The sequence below is a fragment of the Thalassophryne amazonica genome, chromosome 21, assembly GCF_902500255.1.
Source record: "Thalassophryne amazonica chromosome 21, fThaAma1.1, whole genome shotgun sequence".
Classification (NCBI taxonomy): Eukaryota; Metazoa; Chordata; class Actinopteri; order Batrachoidiformes; family Batrachoididae; genus Thalassophryne; species Thalassophryne amazonica.
In genome coordinates this window covers 17,028,172-17,047,884 of record NC_047123.1, presented here as the reverse complement: position 1 = coordinate 17,047,884, position 19,713 = coordinate 17,028,172, and the positions used below count along the sequence as shown (strand labels likewise).

General features: G+C 40.0%; 1 long non-coding RNA gene across 1 annotated transcript; it reads left to right on the top strand.

Annotated features, from left to right (window-relative positions):
* The first annotated feature begins 1,712 nt into the window (after window positions 1–1,712).
* Window positions 1,713–19,511, top strand: LOC117503098. Its single transcript, XR_004558479.1, has 3 exons — window positions 1,713–1,730; window positions 6,324–6,326; window positions 19,342–19,511. It is a non-coding gene; the product is annotated as an uncharacterized LOC117503098 (long non-coding RNA).
* Window positions 19,512–19,713: the final 202 nt, after the last annotated feature.

The window sequence follows — 19,713 nt, the reverse complement described above, 5'->3', positions numbered from 1 at the left end:
AAAAAATTAATGAAAATACTAGTACACTGGATTACAAGTCTCATCTTATTCCTATATCATCAGCTCTGTTAGGGTTTTTTGTGCAATACTTTCCATTTCTGGCATTTATCATTTCATTATTGGAGTTCATTTTGTTTAGCGCCTTAATTTATGAGGAAGACTGAAATACTTACTATATGAGTAATTTTTCCACTATACAGATCACACTGGTGATTAAGTCACAGGACCTTCCAAAACAAGTCAATACTCAGCTGAGGTCCCCCGCCCACTATGCTCATATGACAGTGAAAAATTAAACACAGCTGGGTGCATAGAGTCCATTTCAATGGTATCCCTATTTCATGGCAGGGACAGCAAAAAATAAACAGGAAAAAGAAGGTCAAATAATACAGGAACAAGTAGTTTTCCATTCATGCAAGACTTTGACCCTAAGGTCAAATGCAGTTGGCTAAAGTGAGTTGGTATGAATGATTTACTACATGCGTTCAATGCAAATTTAGGCATTAGAAGAGAAATTTGGTGCAGGGAATTCAAAATATACCCAAAAGGTTCTATTTTTTATCCATTTGCATGTTTGACCTTGGGCCCAAGGTTCAAGGTCAAATGTAGTGTGCTAAAGGAAGTCGGGATACATGATATGTGTTCACAAAGCGTGAAGCTTAGCATTGATATTGGAGATGAAGTTGTATTTTGGGGTGAAATGATGGGTGTCTGTCAGCAGGCATCTTAACATGACCTTGGAAATCTGGATCCAGGTCATATGCGTAGACCTCACATTTGTGTTCATTTGCAATAGATACAGGTAAGTAATGCCTCAAAGGGGCAACAGGGAAATCTAGGGTCCCAAAGTGTGACACACGCATGGACGATGTATGGTGTCCCATTTCAATGCCCCCCATTTCTTTTTCAATTTAATAAATAAGATCAAGCCAATATTGATTTTTTTGTGGGCCAACACGATAAATATTTGAAAGTAGTGAGAGCACACATCTACTGAGATATAAATCAAAAAAATGGCAATTAGTCCATACATGTTACAAACCCTTATGAACAAAAACAGATTGTTTTACAGTTTAAACATGAAACTTTTATAAATTGCTAAAAAAAAAAAATCTCCAAAAATCAACTGAATGTCATGTTGCCTTAATGCTGATTGGCAGTCACACTGTCAATACTCAGCATTTGTATGAAAGACTTCTCTATAGAAAGAAGTCAGACCCTGACCCACTCCACAGAAATGGGAGCATGTAGAAAGGGTTCCTGCATGTGTACATGAGAATCTCTCCTGGACCACCAACACCACCATGGTCGAGGAGGCCCAGAGGTGACTCCCCTCCCTTTGAATCATCAGGGGAAAAAAGAAAAAAAAAATATGTCACCTGATAATGCAGCAGATAACTGAAACAATCATGCAAATGATAAAAGCATCAAATTAGACAGAAATACTCCTTGGACACTTGTGTAAAAAAAAAAAAAAAAAAAAAAAAAAAAAAAAAAATTGGCCACTTGACTTTTCAATCGGTGGTCAGTAGGGGTCAATTGAAGAATTACAGAGGTCAAAATTAAGAGATGCTCCAATCATATTGAAAAATATTCCACATTATTGGCCTGATCATAAAGATTCCAAAAAGGTATAGGTTGGACATCTGTGACTGAATTCTATGGAGTTACAGGATAAACACAGCAAGAATGGTGACAAAGGTCAGTTTCATTTTGCACAGGGGTCAAAAGTTAAAGTTGCTTCAACTTTTGGTAAAAAGTGATGCAAATTATTGGTTGAGCTAATAGGATAATAAATGGAATAGTTTGACAGTGTTGAACGCTTGGTCTCCACAGTAAAGGTCAAACAAGGTCTACGTCTATTGGATTCTATGACATGTGACATATGTTACCCTGTAACGTGATAAGGATGATACAATGGTCCAAAACTATTCCTTTTTAAAACCGTGTTAACTCACCTAGTAATTTGCATCATTTTTTTTACCAAATTGGAGCAACTTTAACTTTTGCCCCCTGTACAAACCCGACACTGACCTTTGTCACCATTCTTGCTGTTTTTATCCCATACTCCATCGATTCAGTTACAGACCATCCAAACCATACCTTTTGGAATATTATGATCAGGCAAGTAAGTGGCATAGGGTGCAATATGATTGGAGCATCTTAATTTTGACTCCTGCGTAATTCTTCAATTGACCTGTACCTGAACGCCAACTGAAAATTCAAGTGGCCAATCGTTTTTTTTTTTTTTCCAAAAGAGGATTGGCTGAGGACTATTTCTGCCAAATTTGATGCTTTTATCACCATTTGCAGATTCCGCTCTAAATATTCTCTTATCTGCTGCACTATGAAGGAGAAGCTGCTGGTGTCTACACTGAAGGTGCGCTGGCCTATTGCACAGCCACCTGGTATCCCAGCTGCTCAGCAGCTGATAGGAGGGCCTTCCAGAGGATCAATAACACTGCCCAAAAGATCACAGGCTGTGCAATATTACCTTCAGTTCCTGCTGCTTCTCCAAAGCTACCAATATTCTAGAAGATCCCCCTCACCCTGGACATCATCTGTTCACACGGTTGCCATCTGGCAAATGCGTCATATCCACCAAATGCCAATAGTGGAGCAGATAACTAACAATTGTTCGTTCTGTAACAAGTACCAAGATTGGCGCACACACACTCCTTAAAAAACTGATTGGCCATTGAAAACTGTACCATATTTGATCACAAAGATTCCAAAAAAGGTGTAGTTTGGACTATCTGACTGAATGTTATGGAGTTATGGGGTAAAAACGAGAATGGTGACAAAGGTCAATTTCAGTTTGTACAGGGGGTCAAAAGTTAAAGTTGCTCCAATTTTGGTAAAAAGATGCAAATTGGTTGAGTTAATAGGGTTTTAAAAGCAATAGTTTGCGCCATGTGTCATGGTTAGTTATGTTACATGTCATAGAATCCAACAGATGTTGACCTTAACTGAGCTTTACCTTGGAGGACCAGACATGCACAAGCTAATGCTTCAGGGGAGCATTAGCATGGAATAAAATAGGTCGTTTATTCACCAATATAACCTTGGTGTCAGTCCATAGTTCAAACGACGTGTCCAGTTTAAATCTGAGGCTTTTTTTTGCTACTAAGGTGGATTAGAACTTTGTGGTACACACCAACTACTGGACAGGAGGAACCTAGCAGTTAATGTGACTCACCGATTTTTAAAATGCAGCTCTTCTCAACCAGACGTGCGGTTGCAGTGACATGTGCATGTGTCCAACCCTCATCTCCGCTCTAGCCCCACCCATGCCAGGAAGTGTTCAACATTTGGCACTTCCTGTTTCACTGTTGACTCAAAATTTGGGACTTCCTGTTTCAGTGTGAACTTGCCACCGAGTTCCTGTGAGATTCTGTGGGATCTCATCTGTCAATCCAGGAAGTGTTTGACATTTCCTGTTTCACTGTGGACTCAAAATTTGGCACTTCCTGTTTGGGACTCCCTGTACCATGAGCGAGTTTTGCGCTGCTGCACATCGCTCATATTAGCGCCACTTTTTTTTTTTAAGCCAAAATTGGAGGAACTTTAACTGTTGACCTCTATACAAACTGAAATTGACCTTGTCACTATTCTTGCTGTTTTTAACCCCATAGCATTCAGATAGGTCCAACTATACCTTTTTTGGAATCTTTGTGATCAGACGAATAATGTGGTGTAGCTTTCAATATGATTGGAGCATTTTTAAATTTTGACCCCCAGTGTTATTCTTCAATTGACCCCTACCTGGCTGCCTACTGAAAATTTAAGTGGCCATTCAGTTTTCAAAAGAGTGATGTCTAAGGAGTATTTGTACCACATTTGGCGCTTGTTTCACCAAGATTCCTCTAAAATAAATGGTAAATGGACTGCATTTATACAGCGCTTTTCCATCTGCATCAGATGCTCAAAGCGCTTTACAAATAATGCCTCACATTCACCCCAATGTGAGGGTGCTGCCATTCAAGGCACTACACACCGGGAGCAACTAGGGGATTAAGGACCTTGCCCAAGGGCCCTTAGTGATTTTCCAGTCAGGCTGGGATTTGAACCGAGGATCTTCTGGTCACAAGCCCAACGCCTTAACCATACTAGGGGAGTTACAACCAGTACCTTTGCACCTCCCCCCCAGGACCAAACCAAACCAACTTTTAGGTTCCTTAGATGACCCCAAAACACAATCGGGATGTTCCCAAAAATAAAAACTGGCCTCAGGCCAGTTATCCAAGATGGCCACCAAAATAGGGTTCCCCCCCCCCACTAAAACACCAATGATTTCTGTCATTATTAAGTCTATTGTTTATTCCTACTATGTATTTTAATAAGGGTCTATTGGTGGCCATTTTGGATGCCATTTTGAATGTTAAACCCATGAATAGATTTAGTTTAGGCACAAATGAGTTTGTTGTGACCTGCAATGGTCTTCCCATTGAATCTCTAATATTTAAGTTGTTAATATGTTGTGTAAAGGTGTTTTAGCAAAAATAAATAAATAAACCTTTTTTTGGTGGCCATCTTGGATAACTGGCTTGAGGCCAGTTTTTATTTTTGGGAACATCCCGATTGTGTTTTGGGGTCATCTAAGTAACCTAAAACAGTTGGTTTGGTTTAGTCCTGGGGGGGGGGTGCAAAGGTAGTGGTCGTAGCTCCCTAGTACCACTAGGCCCTTCACCTCTAGATATTCTGTTATCTGCGTCACTATCAACAAAGATTTAACAGTTTTTACCCCTCTGTAATACCATACACTGAACTTCCTTCATCAGCCAACAGGTATATTTGCTCGAACGCAAAAAAAAAACTGCTAGCGTGCCACTGATATTTCCAACCCAGTCTCATGGCATGTTGTGATTCAGCAGCACAAAATATACATTAGTCTACTGGTTCGTCATATTGTCACGAAAAGTGCAAAATTTTCATCACAGAAGCACAAATTTATTCTAATTCATTCCATGACGGGTGCATGTAATTAAAATTGCAGCAGGGGGGATCGTCGGGGTAGTTATGGTTAGAAGAAGGAGTAGGGTTAGGTTATGCTTAATGTTAGGATTAGTAATAGTGAATTTAAAACCCTGTCCAACACACCATCACACTTTACATCTACAAATTCCTGTAAATCCAACATCTCACTTGTGGTCAAGTCAGTGTGGACAAGATTTCCATCAGTCTGGACCATGTAGTCTTAAATTAATAATGTAATGTGAGGCACATTTGTCAAGCAAATGTATACAATTGAAACAGCAAACCCAAAGCTTTAAATTCTGTTCAAATCTAGTTTCTTAGATCAGTTGTCGCACATTCATTTTAGTGCATTTTAAAATGCAAAGACTCAAATCTGAGATGTAACTGATAAATCTTAGAACCCTTCCACTGCATTGCTTTTTCTGAAGCAATCAGGGCCGTTAAAAAAAAGTTTGTAATTTTCATTGTTGTAGTTTTGCATGTGCATTGGTGGATTTTGAGCAGTATATGTGGTGAAACCATCAGCTGTACCTGCTAACACTGATTATGTTCACACTTGAGCACAACATGGAGAACTTATGAAATAAATTAAAGATGCATGTCACAATTTCCTGTAATCAGGGATAAAATGCAGCACAGGCACCACCCAGGGTGCCGGATTTTTTTTTTTTTTTTTTTGCCTTTATCATGGCAGGAGGTGGCCATCCCTTGTGGCAGAACATACTATCGCTTCTTTTCATTGTACGGCAGAAAGTCAAACGTTACGCGGATTCACTCATAAAATTAACCCAACCAGCCTTTTAATTACAAAAACTGAAACTTCCAACAATTTTGCTTGCATTATGGATAAGCTACGCAATTTGTGAATGGAACAAATTATTTTCTCCAATCAAGCTGTTGCAACTGTGCAGCACCGAACTGCACACTCATACACCATTTTATTACTATACGCAGTATGACGACTCTACAAATACGTTTGCACGGCCGACTTAGTCTGGAGGAGAGGAGGCGAACTTTGACAAGCACGTTCCAGACATTGCTGGAATTGTTCCGCTTCTGGATGTGATGAACCCAGAAATCAGAAATCCAATATGGCGCATGCAAAAGCTGTTGCGCAAACCGAGACGCATTGGTCGAGTTTCGATTGTCAGTCCTTTTCAGAAAAGGACAAAAAAAAAACAGTTTATCTGAGAAAGTACTCTGCTACACAGCTGAAGATGTCAGCTTTGAGCTTGTGATGATGCTTCCGGAAGTGCCAGACATTTCTGAAGCGTAAGGAACTTCCAAATTGGTCCAAATTGTAGGGACCAAGAATGCAAGATATGCATCCGTACCTAGAATAGTAGCAAGTAGTAATCAGTCGTGAATGTACACACACAGATCAGTTAGAGGTATATGGCCAAAAATAATTTTATCCAATCCACTTTATTTATAAGCACTTAAACAGACCCAAGTCTCAAAGTGCTGCACAACAAAAGCATAGACAGGAAAATAACAATAATAAGAAAATAATACATAAATAGATAAAACCATAATAAAAAATACATTTTAATAAAAAAATAAAAGACAAGACCGTACAACTCCGCGGTGTGGTAAAAGCCAAGGAATAAAATGGGCCTTAAGACAGGACTTAAAACACTCCACAGTGGGAGCAGATCGGACCTGTAGGGGCAGCGCGTCCAGAGTCTGGGACCGACCACGGAGAAGGCTCTGTCCCCTCGAGTTTTTAAGTCTCGTCCTAGGCACCATGAGCTGGGACTGGCCCTCGGACCTCAGAGCTCGTGCTGGAGTGTAGACCTGGAGGCAGTTGATATATTGTGGGGCCAGTCCATTCAGAGCTTTAAAAACAAACAAAAGTATCTTAAAATCAATTCTGAAATGTACAGGGAGCCAGTGCAGAGAAGCCAAAATTGGGGTAATATGCTCACGCTTTCTGTTAAAAGTCGAGCCGCTGAATTCTGGACTAACTGCAGTCGGGAAAGTGCGTATGGCTAATCCCCGAATAAAGTGCATAGCAGTAGTCTAAATGAGAAGAAATAAAAGCATGCATGACTGTTCAAACAATTTAAAGGGATAAAAGGTTCACTTTTGATAAAAGACGAAGGTAAAAAAAAAAAAAACTCAATTTTAAAACCGCATTAACCTGTTTATCAAATTTAAGATCGTTGTCTATGGTGACACCAAGGCTGGTGACTGGGACGCACAAAACTTTGGAGAGGTCCCAAGTCAAAGCGAGAATTGCCAAACAGAATTATCTCAGTTTTTCCCTCGTTAAGTTTTAAATAATTCTGTGCTAACCAAGCCTTGACATCACCGAGAGTCGAGAAGGGGTGTCAGGGGGCAGTGGTTATTCTTGACAATCGGCATGTAAATTTGGCAGTCAGCATAAAAATGGTATGACATGCCATGTTTTTTAAATATCCCTGAGTGGGAGGAGATACAGAGCAAAAAGAATTGGGCCTAAGATGGAACCCTGGGGGACACCGCACTGCAGGGGAGCAGAAGAGGAGCAGGAGTCCCCCAGCCTCACAGAGAAGACCCTCCCACTCAAGTAAGACTCAAACCACTTCAAAGCAATCCCCCTGACACCCACACAGGTTTCCAAGCGAGATAAGAGTTGCATGGTCCACTGTCAAAAGCACTAAAATTGTAGAGCTTTTTAAAGATATTGCAGCAAACACTATGCACTCTTAGGCATAAAATGTTGAATTTAATTGATAAAGTTAAGGTAACTTTGTTCCACATAACATTGTTAATTAAGTGCAAAACAACATGTCTGACAAATCAAATGAAAATTACTTAAATCCCAATATTGTGTTGCATTTAATTGACAAATGTGGAAAAGTTACCTTAACTTTATCAATAAATTCAACATTTTATTTCTTAGAGTGTGGGCTCTGACTGATAACTTATAAGTGACACCAAGCAGACACTAAACCTCATGTCAAGAAGTTATTGTTAAATGATAGTGATCACCTCATGATGTGAAACGCAGACATCAGAGACCCTTCAGGGGTCACAGCAGATGCCAGTTTGCCTTTTAAAACTTCATTACTAGGACGCCATAAAATAGAGAGAAGCCCTCTTTCCATGTCAGGTGAGTCTGCCTTTGAAGATCAGACACCGACTACCCTATATGACGTCATTCTGAGTAATCTGAGGCTCCTTTGGCTTTGAAGTTTAATTATAAAACGATTGGCGCGCCAGCAGGTGAGTTTACAGCCTCCACGGCTGCGGACAGACGCGCTAAAGTCCATGAGTCAGTAAATCACGCGTGATTGAAACCCACACAGGCTGGGAGACAACTTGGTCGCGATTGTTTCACGTGTTCTGATCCATGCGAAGTGTCACGATGGATGGGGGGGGGGGGGGGTGAGATCGTCACATTGCGTAACAGCGTGTGATGCTCTGCGCCCGGTCTGCGTTCGCGCGTACAGGCTGGAGCTGGTGGAGTTGGGACACGGCACGTGCGCGCCTCGCACGATCGGCCAGCATTCTTAAATCATATCGCGTGTCCTCAAGGCAATAATAATTTATAAAAAACTCAAAACAGGACATCGCCACGCAGGTACCTGCGCGAGAGCAGTGTGACGCCGAATCTGCGCGTGCACTAGCTATGTCGTGTCGGCAAAACAGCAGAGAGTATGCAAATTAAATAAAATAAATCACGTTTGATTCGGGGTTTGGATCCCCGGATTGTTCGCGTTCGGAGCCACCGCGATTGCGCGCGTGGCTCCAATTAAACGCACACTGCGGCACGCGCCGCAACTCACGTTTATACATGTTTTAAAACGAGCAGCGGACTTTATTGTGAGCATGCGCGGTGCACAGCAGAGCTGACACGATCGAACATGTCCTTGACAGTAATGAGTAGATCAGCTGTGCGCGTTACCGAGTTTTTTTTTTTTTTTTTTTAATCCACCAGACACTGATCGACTCACCTGTGTTGGTCAGCAGCGCCGACATGCTCCACGCCACGAAGAGAACACTGCAGATGAAGCACACCTGAACGAAAAGCATCTCTCTCCTCTTGCGAACTTTGAATATTTTGGCGATGATCGCCTTTCTGGATGCTCTCACGGTGACGGCGGCGTCCCGCTCCATTGCTTCCCGGATCGACTTTTTGTTTTTTGTTTTTTTGTTTTTTGGTTTTTGCGTCCTTGAACCTCGTCACTTGTCTCTCGATCAGCGACTCAGTGCGTGATCCTCATGTCCACCGGCGCAGACACGCACTCTCTCTTCTCGTCTCCTTTCGCGGGGATCCGACTCCGATCGATGTCGCCGGATAATTTGGCGGGAATGCGCGTCGGACCGGCTCCTCTGTGCAGCCTACATGTTTGTCCCGCGGAGGCGGGAGGAGAAACAGCAGCACTGATATAGTTTCTGTGCGCCGGGGTCCGATCTTGACAGCGCACAGCTGCAGCCGATGATCGCAAACTCGCGCACCTGCATGCGTCCGAGCGCAATCAAGGTTAATTGTTACATCCGGCTGTTTAACTTTTTTTCCCAAGGATGTCACACGCGAACAGTCGGCACGAGGTGCAGAAAGATTCCGCCTCCCTCCTCCTCCTTCTCCTTTATCATTCCTCCATCCTTCCCGGAGATCACCGTCACTCCGATCACACGGTGTTGGCTGAATCGATGCTGAGTTATGAAAACTAAATCCAGTAGATGACCTCTGACCTGCTGCTGATCAATTGGTTGATGTTTATTTCGCTTTTTTGTATTATTATTATTATTATTATTATTAAAACTGTGGATTAGAGGTGTGCGGATCGATCCTAATATCGATACCAACGCTGGTATTGATATTGAATGATCCTGGTGTAAAAGATCGATACTCAAGCTTTTATTCTCTCCCTAACGCACTGACTGCTGCACATGCAGATTCATCAAAGTCTACTCTGCACTGAAAAAAGTGAAACACAGTGCACTTCATTCAAAGTACTTATTTACATTGGTCTAATGGAAAATTGTGGTTTCCAGTTTAAATCTGCTGGAATCACTTTACAAAATCATAAATATTTTCTGTTTTCTGTTGCTGCAAGCCAAATCTACCTACGGGTACAAATAAAGTTACCTGAACCTGAACCTAAATATATACTCAACAAAAATATAAACGCAACACTTTTGGTTTTGCTCCCATTTTGTATGAGATGAACTCAAAGATCTAAAACTTTTTCCACATATACAATATCACCATTTCTCTCAAATATTGTTCACAAACCAGTCTAAATCTGTGATAGTGAGCACTTCTTCTTTGCTGAGATAATCCATCCCACCTCACAGGTGTGCCATATCAAGATGCTGATTAGACACCATGATTAGTGCACAGGTGTGCCTTAGACTGCCCACACTAAAAGGCCACTCTGAAAGGTGCAGTTTTATCACACAGCACAATGCCACAGATGTCGCAAGATTTGAAGGAGCGTGCAATTGGCATGCTGACAGCAGGAATGTCAACCAGAACTGTTGCTCGTGTATTGAATGTTCATTTTCTCTACCATAAGGCGTTTCTCCAAAGGCGTTTCAGAGAATTGGCAGTACATCCAACCAGCCTCACAACCGCAGACCACGTGTAACCACACCAGCCCAGGACCTCCACATCCAGTATGTTCACCTCCATGATCGTCTGAGACCAGCCACTCGGACAGCTGCTGGAACAATCGGTTTGCATAACCAAAGAATTTCTGCACAAACTGTCAGAACTGTCTCAGGGAAGCTCATCTGCATACTCGTCATCCTCATCGGGGTCTCGACCTGACTCCAGTTCGTCGTCGTAACCGATCTGAGTGGGCAAATGCTCACATTTGCTGCCGTTGGCACGTTGGAGAGGTGTTCTCTTCACGGATGATGCGAAGGAGATGTGTTGCACTGCATGAGGCAAATGGTGGTCACACCAGATACTGACTGGTATCCCCCCCCCCCCCAATAAAACAAAACTGCACCTTTCAGAGTGGCCTTTTATTGTGGGCAGTCTAAGGCACACCTGTGCACTAATCATGGTGTCTAATCAGCATCTTGATATGGCACACCTGTGAGGTGGGATGGATTATCTCAGCAAAGGAGAAGTGCTCACTATCACAGATTTAGACTGGTTTGTGCACAGTATTTGAGGGAAATGGTGGTATTGTATATGTGGAAAAAGTTTTAGATCATTGAGTTAATCTCATACAAAATGGGAGCAAAACCAAAAGTGTTGCGTTTATATTTTGTTGAGTATACATTGTGAGAAACTAAAAAAATTAGCTGTAACAAATTACATCAATTTTTTTTAAGTTGATCCAATAGTAGCATTTTTTTTTCATTGTGTCTGTAAGAGTAGCCCTGCACTGTGTCACACAACACGGAGCAGCGCACCCTTGTATTGTGATTTGTCAGCCCTCTACCTCAGGAGATTTTGTTTTAAGTTGTGTTGAGTGATATTTTTTTAAACAAAAATGTTGATTGTGATACTAAAGTATTTTGTTGTCACGTACAATGTTTGGCAAAATTCTGTCCTAGGTCTTTTGGATCCTTTGGATCTATGAAGCTTAAATATGAAAAAGTATCGGTATCGGCAATACTGGGCCTGTATTTACTTGGTATCAGATCAATACCAAAATTCCCGGTATTGCCCACCTCTACTGTGGATCTAAATGTGTGTATTTGTTTGTTTGTTTTTGGATTTGTGCACTATGTGTGCTGCACATCATCATAACAAACTGCTGTCACAAATCACACCACAGTTTATTATTATTATTATTATTATTATTATTATTATTATGTTAATTGGAGCTTTGAAAGGTCAAAGCTCATTGTGCACATTTGAATTGGTGGCATTAAATTGTTGCTTTATCCAGAGGCATAGCTATGAGGTGTTTTTAGTTTTAACCCCCCCCCCCCCCCGCCCCACTGCCACCACATCACACAGACACACACACACACACACACACACACACACACACATAAATAATTCACACTTGGTTAAAGGGTAGAAATTTATTTTAGTTTTATAATCACTTCACAATTTATTATTTAATTTGAAAAAACACCATTTTAAAATGCCCCGCAACTCGATCCTGGATAAGCGGATGAAGATGAGTGAGTGAGTGAGTTTTAAAATGCTCAGAACAAAATGAAGCAATTGTTTCAGAGTGGTTTGTTTTGGGTTCAAACCCCTCTAATCCTTTCTGAAACCCTTTGTTAAATTTTGAATCAACTCACAAATTGTTTCAAAGCATTACTCATTTAATTTGACATGTTGACTGTTAAATTCACAAACTGCTTCACACAAATGCACGTTTTTTTTTTGTTGTTTTTTTTAGTTATGTATTCTTTCTAAACACTCAAAAGTTGCTTCAGAAATTAATGACTATTTCAATTTAAACTTCTCCAAAAGGACTCAAAACAAAATGAAGCACTGGCTTCAGAGTCACCAGTTCATGAAACCTTTCCTGGTAGTGCAGCAATGAGCCTTTGTGAAACTTTGAATCAAATGCAGAAATTGATTCAAAACATTATTCATGAATTTAAACTGACAACCATTAAACTGACAAATTGTTTCAGAGAACTGCTCATTCTGTCGAAACAAAACAAAAAAGGACTCAAAACACTAAAGTGACCAACTGCTTCAGATAAATGTAGATTGTTTCAAAACACTCAAAATCTTAAATTCACTCATTGCTTCAGAAATTATTCATTATTTTAAGTTTAAACCCAACCCAAAATATTTAACACATTAGGGTGGGGCAGATAAAATACAATATGATAGTTTGAAACATGAAAAACACTAAATTAACTAATTACTTCAGAACATATTATTATTATTATTTTTAATTAATTCATTTAATACATACATCACAAAAAATGACAATTGGGCAGAAATTAGGCTTTTTCAGACTTGACAAAATGCAGAAATTCCTTCAGGAATCTATTACCTGTTTAAAAACACTCAAAATATATAAGCAAATCATTTATTGTTTTAACTTTTAACCCCCGTAAAGCATCCCACTCATAGTAACGGGGTTGAAATGATGCTTTGTGAAACTTTGAATGTAATGCACAAATTGTTTTAGAAAATGCTTTGAAATATCTGAAACACTCAAACTAATTTCAGCCACAGACTGATCGTTAAGTGCAGGACCAACAGGCCATCAGACTATACAACTTCTCACTCAGGGGGAGGAGGAGTAACAGGAAGACAGGGGATGGGAAGGAGAGGAACAGTAGTAGCCAGTAAACTTGTAGCAAGCAGTATTTCTGGTATTTATATTTATATTTGCAAATTGGCTTTTTTTACTTTCACTTTTGATACTCTGTGTGCTTCTTACCCTGTGTGCTGCTATACAATGTTGCTGAAACCTCAATTTCCCTGAGGGAGTCTTCCCAAGTGATTACTAAAATTCTAGCTAATCTAATCATTCATTCATTTTCTATACCAGCATATTCCAATTGAGGGTTGCAGGGGGCTGGAGCTTATTTCAGGGGTCATAGGGCGAGAGGCTGAGTACACCCTGGACAGGATGCCAGTCTATCACAGGGCTCATGAACCATTTGCTTCAGAAAATAAAAATACATTTTTCTAAAATCAGGTTTAAAGTTATTCTAAAACATTCATTTGGTGGCAGACATGAAACTTTTTGAAACATTGAACCAAATTATTTCAGTAAATTATTGGCTGTTTATGAAACACTTAAAATAAAATAATGCAAAATCAACCTATTTCTTGAAAAAAATAACAATTGTTTTGAAGCACTAATTAAACCAACTGTTTCAAATAATGATTCTTTACGGATTCTGTGTGTCTGTATGCGTATTTTCAACACTCCATACAACATTCACATATTTGTGTCCACACAAACCAACACACTCCACATCTATAGTTGTAGCATTTTTACAGAGCAGGTCTCTATTTCAAGAAAAACAAACATCGTGAAGGCATTTCATCATTTCAAGTAATAGACGATGGGCCACAAATAATGATGATGTAACAGACATGAAGCTTTGCGAAACTTTGAATCAAATGCACGAATTGCTTAACTGTTTTGAAAAAACTCAGAAACACAAAATTAACCATAATCTTCGGACAAAAATTCAGTTTGAAATGCTTAAATTGGTAGGTCAACCAATTTAAAATTATTTAATGTTTCAAAATACTTGAAACAGTGATGGAATTGGTTCAGAAAAATTTTCACTGTTTCTAAATGTTTGAAATCTTAAATCAGCCAACTGCTTTCAAGGAATGGGTTGGTTTTTGAACACTGGCAACACAACCTTAACCAGCTGTTAACAAATAGTTGTTTCTAAATACCTGAAGCACTAAACTAAGCAATTGCTTCAGAAAACTATTTGCAGTTTCAGGGTTATACCTCTGTGAAAACCCTTCTACACATGACAATCTGGCAGAAATACTGCATTGTCAAACTGTGAATGAAATGCATGGATTACTTTGGGAAAATACTCATTGTTTTGAAATAAGCAACAACTATAAGAAACAATTCATTGTTTCTAAACACTATAACCTTATTGCTTCATAAAATTATTCATTTTTTTCTGGTTTAAACTCCTTGTGAAATGTACCACATGTAGACATGAGTGTTTTTCAAACCTACTAAATGCCCAAGTTCCTTCGTAAAATAAGTCAGTTTCAAAACACTTAAAACGTTAAATTAACCAATTGCTTCAGAAAATGAGTCACTGTTTCGCAACACCTGAAATACCCCATACCTCCTGAAAATATTGTGATGTCTCAGGTTTAAACCCCTTCTGGAATATATTATATGTAGTGAAGCTTTTCAAACCAGATGCACAAGTTTCTTCAGAAAACTGATTCAGTGTTTCAAAACACTTAAAATGTTAAATTAAGGAACTGCTTCAGAAAATGAGTCACTGTTTCTCAACACTTGAAATACCCCCATCGCTCCTGAAAATATTGTGATGTCTCAGGTTTAAACCCCTTCTGGAATATACTATATGTAGTGAAGCTTTGTCAAACCAGATGCACAAGTTTTTCAGAAAATGATTCACTGTTTCGCAACACTTGAAATACCCCATACCTCCTGAAAATATTGTGATGTCTCAGGTTTTAAACCCCTTCTGGAATATACTATATGTAGTGAAGCTTTTTCAAACCAGATGCACAAGTTTCTTCAGAAAATGATTCACTGTTTCAAAACACTTACAACATTCAGTTGCTTCAGAAAACTACTGTTTCAGGGTTAAACCCCTCCCACACACAGTGCTGGGGCACAGTTAAGACATTGTAAAATATTGAATCAAATGCACAAATTGCTTCAGAAAATTATTTACTGTTTTGAAACACGAAACTCTAAATTAAGAAATTGTTTCATCAAATGAACTACGTTTTGAAAAACAGCAAAACCACTGCTACAGGAAAAACTTTGTTGGTTAACACACTTTCATCACCTTCTGTGCGGACGGTTCCTAATTCAAGTACACATTTCATTATGGGTAATGACAAAACAACCAAATACACTCCCGAAACCATTGGGTTTATTCCCCAAGTCTACAACTCTCCCTGAAATGGGACACTGCGCCATTGCAAGTTACTCCCCAACCAAGGCTGGTACCAATTTATCGCTGGGTGAACTGGAACAAGGCAGTTGAAGAGTCTTGTCCAAGGTACTGGTCACAGACAAGGTTATGGTCACACCTGGAATGGAACACAGGTCTATAGTCTACAGACCAACTCTTACACAATAGAACCAATGTTCTTCAACGAAAATCTGAAATGTTCTTGGAAAAATTAACACTTTTCTCAGTCCTGGTTTTTGGGTTTCTTGTCTACCTGGGTGGCTGTCATCTAAGACCTGAGGTGGTTCTGTGGTACGGTAGATGTGGTGACATGCAGCTCCAATGAAAGCTGCCAGACTTGACTTGACTTTTGGAGTCCTGAAATTTTAAAAGCCTGTTCATCTAAAAGCTAACCATTTTTGTAAAATACCACTTGAAAGTAGATCGAACAAAGTTTCCAACACTCTGATGTGGTTTTTGACAGCTGAGATGTTCTTGCATTTGAGTATAACTTGGTATAGCTGTTTGGAAATCCAAATCTGAAGAGAAAAATACGTTCTTGGCACAAACAGGAAAAGTTCTTGAGAGTTCTCGGCACATACCGAAGAAAGTGCTGTCCGTTTGTAACGACGGCTGCATTCCTGTAGTGCCTCCAGGCTGTCTGTAGGTCACCTTTAACTGCCAAGATAACAGACAGAAGACCTCCCGTATCCTCACAGCGATCTACGCAAACTGCTTGACAAAAAACGCTGAAACGGCACGTCAACTTTTAGCGGCACCATGGCTGCCAACCTAAGCAAAAAACTGAGCAGCGTGAGGTCAAAGGCTATACACTCCAACTCAATCTCCAGCAGTCCAAGGTTACATAACATCAGTAGAGTCACTGTGGGTAGAGAGCGAGGCAAACCTCCAAAAACCCTTCATGTCAGAGGAGCGTCCAACGTGGTGCTAGCTAAGCATGGAAGGCGTCTCAGCGTATTACATGCATTCCGAATCCGTTGGCAGGTCTTTATCGTACAAGCCCATCTCTTCTGCATCAGCGCACACACTATCGAGTGTGACCCACGCCCATGCCAAGGGGTTAGTTCCCCCATGCAGGCCCCTGCCCACACAGCAGGGAGGCAATCGGGGCCTCGTGCCAGGCTCTGCTTACAGAGACTTAGCCGCTGATTTACACTCCGTAGCTTCGGGCAAACATACGCACACGGCCTCCTTTGCCACCCGCGGGAGTCGATGCATCACAACGTGTGAGAACCTTGGTTTCAGCCAGGGTGTTTGCAAAGGAGCAGCTATCAAAGGGAGCAGTCACCCGAAGAAACACAAAGTGTGTCGTTAATGACTTTGTGTCATTGTGTCACTGATGCACGACAATTACTGTTTGACTCATTTCATCTTGGAACGCTGCAACTGCTCTGATGATTCATGTGGATTATTAACTGGTGTCATACTTCGCTGTTTCAGGGCAAAATGACAGAACGACAGCAGGCTTGCATCATATTTTTGCGATCGTGAAGATAGTTTTTTCAATGTGAATATTGAAGCTTTTGGAGCAAGGTGTCACAGCGATAATGTCGTTCGGTCAGTTTTCTTACAATAATTCAACTAATTGCCGCTGCCAAGACTTTCAGCACGATTACACAGTAATTACCAGGATGTTTTTCATTAAACCCAGTAGATGGGTGCAAGATGAACCCATTAGATTTTAGAGCAGGATCAAGTGGCATAACCACAATTTTTTTTTTTTTTTTCAATTTAGCATTTCAAGTTAGGGCATCTTTCCACATTTTCATGAATTTCTCTGGAAACATTTACTTATTTTTTTAATGGAAAACATCTGGCATATTAATAATATTTGTGAATATGTGAGGTTTAATTAGTCAATGAATTAATACCCATTGCAGCACTTGAGAAGCTAATGCCCCGTTTACATCAGACTGAGACCTATATAAGACCTACAAGATCATGACATTTTGTCAACTCCCACAAGTCTTGGCTGGTCTCCGTTGTGATCTGTTATTATGTTTACACCAAGCTTGCATTGCGATTGAATTGTGCGAGTGAAAAATATGTTAATATTAGCGATCATTGACGCAACCTCATTCAGAGTCAATTGAGAGTCTATTACAACCCATAGGATCAAGTAGAGAGTGAGTTGAGACTTGTGAGAGTTTATCAAGGCTGATTATGAGACCCATGTGTCTGTTACCTGGTCGCACACTTTGGGAGTGTTTTAAACACACTCAAAGAACTGATGCATTGGATGAACTCAATTCAATTATGAGTAGGATTTCCATCTAATAAATATATGTAGCCCAACTCAAATAAAGTGCATCCATGCAAGATAATTTAATTTATTTAGTTTGGGACTACATATATTTATTAAATGGAAATCCTGCCCATAAGTGAATTGAGTTCATCCAATGAGTCATTTGTTTGTGTGATACACTCAAAAACTAACTCATCGGTTAGGATTCTGTCTAATAAATATATGTAGTCCCAATTTGATTAATTTACATTATATGCATCAATGTGTTTTATTTGAGTTGGAGCTACATATATTTATTAGATGGGAATCCTGCACATAAGTGAATTGAGTTCATCCAAAGAGCTATTTTTTGAGTGCAGTTCAATACACTCACGCCTGTTGGAGACCAATGGGACTGATGGAAAGTGATGGCAACCAAGAGGGATCTTTTTTCCGACCATGGAGATGCCATTGTAACCAGCCTGCAACCCTAGTGGGAGATCGGTGAGGAGTGACGGAGAGCAGAGGCATTTTTCAATCGCAACTCGGTCTTGGACTCTGTGTAACAGGATGTAAGAGAGGAAGTGCCTGGGTTTGCACTTGGCTTGTTTAAAGACTAGGATACAGGCTTTACATGATTTCCTGGACCTGGCCAGAATTTTATTTGTTTGTGGTGAAAGTCTTGAACTTGTAGAGCCATTCACTTATCTCACCAGTGACATTCATGTCTCGAGTCCTCGGTCTTGGAGAGTGAGAGATGCCTGGGAAGAGCTTATGGAGTCATGAAGTCACTGGACAGAAATGTTTGGCATGCTGATATCATTGCAGGACAATGAAGGTCCAAGTCTCTAGGTTCCTGGTACTTCCTGTTTTACTGTGTGGTTGTGAGACGTGGACACTAACAAGTGACCTAAGGCGATGACTGGATGTCTTTGTTAATGGGTCTTTTCAGAGGCCAAGGGGATATCCTCATTTCAACTGATGGTGCCATTTAGATGGTTACTTTCAAGAGGTGGAGATGAACCTATTGTCTTGCCTCAGTGCTTGCCATCCAGGTCCAAAGGCTGTTCCGTGGTGCAGATGATGTGGTGCACATGACATCAGTCCATGTAGTGCAGCAGATAACAGAACATTTATAGAGGAATGTTTCAAATGGTGAAATAAACACCAAATTTAGTACAAATATTCCTTAGTCGTTATTGAATTTTCAATGGGCGGTGGGCTAGGGGTCAATTGTGGAATTATACAGGGTCAAAATTTTAAAATGATCCAATCATACTGAAAGGTATAACACATTATATGTCTGACCATAAAGATTCCAACAAGGTATAGTTTGGACTATTCAGTGACTGAATGTTCTGGAGTTATGGGGTAAAAACGGCAAGAATGGTGACAAAGGTCAGTTTCAGTTTGTACAGGGTTCAAAAGTTAAAGTTGCTCAAATTTTGATAAAAAATATGCAATCATAGGTAGAGGTATATGGCTTTAAAAGTTATAGTTTGCGCCATCTGTCATGCTTAGTTATCATGTTACAGGGTAACATACCTTATGACACATGTCATATAATCCAATGAGATGTCAACAATGTTTGACCTTATATGGAGACCAAACATTCCACACAGTCAAAACTATTACATTTATTAATCCTATTATCTCAACCATTAATTTGCATAACTTTTAGCAAAATTAGAGCTTGGAACTTTTGACCCCTGTACAAAATGGAAATTGACCTTTGTCACCATTCTTGCGGTTTTTACCCCATAACTCCAGAACCATTCAGTCATAAATAGTCTAAACTATACCTTTTTGAAATCTTTATGATCAGACAAATGAATGTGGTATAGTTTTCAATATGACTGGAACATTTTTAAATCTTGACCCTGTGTAATCCTTTATGAACCCTACCTGGCTACAGTTGCCACCCTGACATTGGCATCAAACATAAATATTAATTGGGGATATATACAGTAATGTTC